Consider the following 6,229-nt stretch of genomic DNA (forward strand, 5'->3'; position numbering starts at 1 on the left):
TAAAGAAACTGGATCAGTCGGCAGTGAAAATCACATCTGTGACAAATGTTCCTAAAAGGTTCATTTTCCAAGATACCAATAGCATCACAAAACATATATTTGATCAGACTAAATTATACACTCTCAGAAATAAAGGTGCAGTCACTGGGGTGGTACTGTAGCTTTTCAAAAGGTACACTTATGTACCTTACAGGGGCACATACAGTTGAAGTGCAAATTAATAGAAACCCAGTTTATTTTTTCCCCAATTTCTGTTTAACGGAGAGAAGATTTTTTTCAACACATTTATAAACAAAATAGTTTTAATAACTTATTTCTAATAACTGATTTATTTTATTTTTGCCATGATGACAGTAAATAATATTTGACTAGATATTTTTCAAGACACTTCTATACAGCTTAAAGTGACATTTAAAGGCTTATCTTGGTTAATTAGGTTAACTAGGCACGGTAGGGTAACCAAGTTATTGTATAACGATGGTTTGTTCTGTAGACTATCGAAATAAAATATAGCTTAAAGTGGCTAATAATTTTGACCTTAAAATGGTGTGTAAAAATTAATAAATGCTTTTATTCTAGCTGAAATATACCAAATAAGACTTTCTCTAGAAGAAAAAAATATTATCAGACATACTGTGAAAATTTCCTTGCTCTGTTAAACATCATTTGGGAAATATTAAAAAAAAGGATAGAAAATTCAAAGGGGGGCTAATAATTCTGACTTCAACTTTATGTACTTTAAAGGTACAACTTATTTACTAATTTAAAAAAGTAGAAATGTGTACCTCATAGTACTATCCAAAAACAAAGGTGTAGGCTAACGGTGCAAAATTGAACTTTTAAGTTACCAATGTGCACATTAAAGGTACAATTCATAAAATTGTACCCTTTGGAAAGGTACCACCCCAGTGACAGGTTTTGTACCTTTATTACTGAGAGTGTATGTCTAGACAATAAATGAATTCAATTAAAAACACCAATGACACATTAAAAAATAAATCTGTAAGCATATTTGAATGGCCTTTTCTATTTCGAGTCTTGAATCTTTATAAAAGTATATTTCATTTGTTTGTGTGTGTCTGTTTTTTGGTTTTGTAAGTTTTTTTTTTTTTTTTTTTTTTTGCTTATGTGGTTTATGACACAACATTGAATAATAACATGATGTGGGTGTTACTTTAGGTGGTCTACAAGCACTGTGACTATCCTGTGCCCTCGCAAATCCAAATTATTAAAAATCATACCTAACTGGGTATTAGGGGAAGGGTAGGGTAATTCCTGATAATCCTTTTGTTATAGCATAAAATAAAAGTGTGTGTGTGTGAGTGTTTGTGTGTGTGTGTGCGTGCGTGTGTGTGTGTGTGCGTGCGTGTGTGTGTGTGTGTGTGTGTGTGTGTGTGTGTGTCCTAAAGGGCCGGTGTACCTGCATATTTAGATATTTATGTCAGGTGCAACTTTATTCAATATTTAAATAAAAAGTTTTAAAATTTTCAAATATCATGTCAAAGATACCATGTTGAGTATCTCAATCCTGAAAACATCACGTCCTGAACAGGTGAAAAGTGTCCATGTCATGGAAAAAGTCAGTTACTGTAGAAAGAAAGTGAAGCTGTCAGGTGGCCAGGATGGAGAGTCGGTGTCCCTGCAGAGTTTAGCTCCAACTTGACTCAACACACCTGCCTGGCAGTTTCAAGTATAAGACCTTGATTAGCTTCTTCAGGTGTGTTTAATTAGAGTTAGAGTTAAACTACAGGACACTGATCCTACAGAATCAACAACAACAGGAAGCCCTGGTTTAAACTAACTAATTAATACATGACTCAAAGACAAGATTTGTCCTATTTTGGTGTCCCTTATGCAACATAAAACATTAACATATTAGTAATGTTTCATCCTAAACTTTCTGATTCATATCTATTTTGTATAGTTTTTACTACTGGTGCATTGTTGTTTTCTTCTGCAATCCACCTTTTTGTGATGTTTTGAATGACAATAAAAGGATTTTTTTTCTTGAAATGAGTAAATCCTTGTGATTTGAAGTACTGCAGCAACACACAAGCATTTATGACTATTAATTAGTACTTTTGAGCCACATTGTGATCTGTAAACATGGCCTTATGCTTGGTGTAAAGCCTCTTCAAATGCAGAATTAGTGTTGGAGCTTTACCTGCTTCACCATATACAGAACATTGTTATGATTTTTATTTACAGCTTCACTTGCAACATACAAAACATATACAAATGTACATAGTAAATATGCATATAATAGTAATAGAAGTAAGAGTAGTATTTCAGTGGTTCAAAGATATCCATTTTTATCAAAAGAATAAAAGTAACAACAACTTTTCAATAATCTGTTTATTAGGATGTGTCCTATTTAATTTAATTGTTTTTCCCATGAACTAAAACTATTGAAAATCATATGTTTTACCATAATTTATAGAAGACACTCATACAAGCATACAGTACTTAAAGCAAGTGTCATTTGATACACAATGCAGCTCTAAAATACTATTTAACTGTTGTTTGATGTTTAGTTTGTCACTTTCCTTCAAATCATTATGTTTACTCATGTTATAGAAAAAAGGTTTTATTCATTTAAAATGTAACACATTCAGCATGATTGCAAAGAATACATTTGAAATACTTTCTGTTTATGACACTATGTTTGTACAGTATTTGTCTTGTTTTATCTTTGACCACAAATACCTAACACTGATTTAAAAAAATATAAAAGAATCTGCTCCACTGTCTATTAAATTATGCATTTCCAAAAGTTATAAGTTTTGCAGGTCAACATTTTTTTTTATATTACAGATTGTTGACTGCAGGAAGTTTACTTCCGGCAGTGCAGATGTGCTACAGCACATGGGAAATGCAGCTGCATTCATTCATGCTTTAAGAAATACGTCATTTAAAATGTCCTGCATCTGTTAGCTGTACCAAAAATAATAAATTAGAGCATGCAGTCTCAGAAATGAAGGTTGTCACTGGGACTGTAGCCTTTCGAAGACTCACATTTTGGGATGGGCCCTTTAAAGTACAATAAAGTGTTCATATTAGTACCTCAAAAGTACCAAAGTGTACCTTTTGAAGAAATCCCACACCATTGACCACTTTTGCACCATTAATTCTGAGAGTGTGGGATAATATGTTGGTTTGTTTTGTCTTTTCATCACTATAAATCCCCTTCAAGCTGAGGGATGGTTTAAGCTGTGCAGTGAGCAGGTTTGTATTTCGACTACAGGCCTTTTTTTCTCGTTTATCCATTAGTCTACAGTATATGAAATTCTCTAAAAAAAAAAAAAAGTAAAAAAGCTGTCAATAGCAATGGTAATTTTTCGAAAGTTATACTGTTGGGCCTTATTTAACCCAAAAGTATACATACAGTTGATAATTATTTGCCCCCCTGAATTATTAGCCACCCTGTTTATTTTTTCCCCAATTTCTGTTTAACGGAGAGAAGATTTTTTTCAACACATTTCTAAACATGACGGTTTACTAATTTCTAATAACTGATTTATTTTATCTTTGCCATGATGACAGGAAATAATATTTTACTAGATATTTTTCAAGATGCTTCTATACAGCTTAAAGTGACATTTAAAGACTTAACTAGGTTATTTAGGTTAACTAGGCAGGTTAGGGTAATAAGGCAAGTTGTTGTATAACGATGGTTTGTTCTGTAGACCATCGGAAAAAAAATAGCCTAAAGGGACTAATGACTTTGTCCATTAAAATAGCTTTTAAAAAATTAAATGCTGCTGTTATTCTAGCCGAAATAAATCAAATGAGACTTTTTCCAGAAGAAAAAATATTATCAGACATACTGTGAACATTTTCTTGCTGTGTTCGACATCATTTGGGAAATATTTAAAAAGAGAAAAAAAGTTCAAAGGGGGGCTAATAATTCTAACTACAACTGTATATCAAATGTTATTCACACATTTGAGGCACATTTTAGTGTATGTGTCAATTTGATCAACAATGCATAACCATTAAAATATAAATGGGCCCTACAGAGAAAAAGTGTCTGTAGTGAATGCTTAGTTCTTTTCTTTTTTCTATTTTTCTAGGTCATTTAATACAGAAGAAATTTAACATAATATAACATAGCATTGAAACATACATAATCTATATCTGTTTATATATTTGTATATATGTACTGCTTTTGATTTAAAATAACGCGTATTGTTCCTATTGGTGCTATTCTTTTTTTTTTTTTTTTTTTAGTTTAAAGTTTTGTTCAAATAAACTGAATGTAAGACTCAAATTCTGTACATTCACATTGAAATAATGACACAGAAGTAAATGTTATTTATTTTAAAGTGTGTTACTTAATGGGCGACACAGTGGCTCAGTGGTTAGCACTGTCACCTCAAAGCAAGGAGGTCGCTGGTTCGAGTTTGCATGTTCTCTCCGTGTTTGAGTGCATGGGTTTCCTCCGGGCGCTCCGGTTTCCCCCACAGTCCAAAGACATGCGCTATAGGTGTATTGAATAAACTAAAACTAAATTGGTTGTAGTGTATGTGTGTGAATAAGTGTGTATGGATGTTTCCCAGTACTGGGTTGCAGTTGGAAGGGCATCCGCTGTGTAAAACATACGCTGCATAAGATGCCTGTTCATTCCGCTGTGGTGACCTCTGATGACTAAAGGGACAAAGAAAAACAAATGAATGTTATGTAATGTATGTATACCACTATTGTGTTAACAATATTATTTTAATTTTACACAGTACTTGTTCACATTACATGCACTCAAGCAAGCTTTTAAAAACATCTGTTAATTAATAGCGATTCATTCAAGTTTGATTTATTAGCGCCTTAAAAATTGCAATATGGGTGCTTGATCTCTTAATGTGAAAATTTACCTTACAATTTAAACACTTAATGTTGTAACAGTTTCAGACAAGATATTGCATTCAAAATTAAATAAATTCATAAAATAACAGAAAATAAGTCACTCATTACCTGGTTTTTGTACCATAATTTACACAATAAAACCACACATATTGTTTTAAACTACTAAAATTGTAAAAAAAAAAGAAAAGTCACTGTTTTGCACTCTCAACATCATTAGCTGTCTGACCATGAGATAAAGAACTTATAATGCAATTCAAAGCTTAAAGAAGTGGAAAACACCCACAAGCATTTTTTTCAGTGCATTGTTATAATTATGCATCAATATGCAACCCCTTTTTACCCCCTTTAATCTTATTGTAGGTTATTGGGAATTTGAATGAACTTGGAACTATAAGGTTCTATCTGTGTTCTAAATGATTTTGAGATATTGAGCTCCAAAGTTTTTGCATTCCATAGCAAACAGTATTTGTGTAACATTTGTTTTTTAAATAAAAAGTCCTAAAATGTAAACAACTTATAAAAAAACTCCCATAATGTGAATAAGTTGTCATTTAATAAGAATATGTTAATAACTCAATTTTGACAAAAATGTCAGATAGAACCTTATAATTCTAAGGTGAAGATTTATTATTAATTAAGTGTAACTTTAACATTTATACCCACTAGTTTGCTATATGCAAAAAAGCAACAATTACTGTTAATACATTAATATATAAATGTGAAAGTTTTTTTTTTTTTTTTTTGGGGGGGGGGGGGTGTTTAAATACCAGACATGTACACATTGTATATATGTCAAACAAATTATAAAAAAAAACAACATCTGTAAACAACGGGCAAAAAAGGCACACGCCCAAATGTCTAAACTTGTCCACATCATCCGGGAAGTGTGTTGTGTTTTCCATGGTTTGAAAACCAGATCTGTGTGAAGCGGAAAACCAAGCTCTCGAGATACAGCAGCTGTCAGATCAGAGTCTGTAAAGCCCACACAAACACCACTTCCACAGCACCTGTTTTCCACGCAAACAAAATCACTCACACTTCCTGCTCATGCGTTTCTGTGTCATCCTCAGTCTAGGATTGCAAAATATACAACCCTAACCCTAACCTATATACATTGGGGTCATACCTTATTGGGGTCATTACCTTAATGTTAATCAAATTAAATGTACAAATATGATTTTATATACAAAACAAATATCAGTTTACAATAAGGTACCATTAGTTAATATATTTACTATCATGAATAAACAATAAGCAATACATTCATAACAGTGTTTATTTTTATTATATTACCTTAGTATTAATTATATTACCTTTTTAAATGTTGATTTATGATCAAATTAATTCATGCATTGTTAGTTCATGTTAA

General features: G+C 32.0%; 1 long non-coding RNA gene across 1 annotated transcript; it reads right to left on the reverse strand.

Moving 5' to 3' along the window:
- Window positions 1-363: 363 nt before the first annotated feature.
- On the reverse strand, window positions 364-4,921 carry LOC147846418 (uncharacterized). Its single transcript, XR_015478731.1, has 2 exons — window positions 1,143-4,921; window positions 364-1,079 (listed from the first exon to the last, which is right to left on the reverse strand). It is a non-coding gene; the product is annotated as an uncharacterized LOC147846418 (long non-coding RNA).
- Window positions 4,922-6,229: the final 1,308 nt, after the last annotated feature.

Source organism: Danio rerio, chromosome 2 (assembly GCF_052040795.2).
Source record: "Danio rerio strain M-AB ecotype USA chromosome 2, GRCz13ab, whole genome shotgun sequence".
Lineage (NCBI taxonomy): Eukaryota > Metazoa > Chordata > Actinopteri > Cypriniformes > Danionidae > Danio > Danio rerio.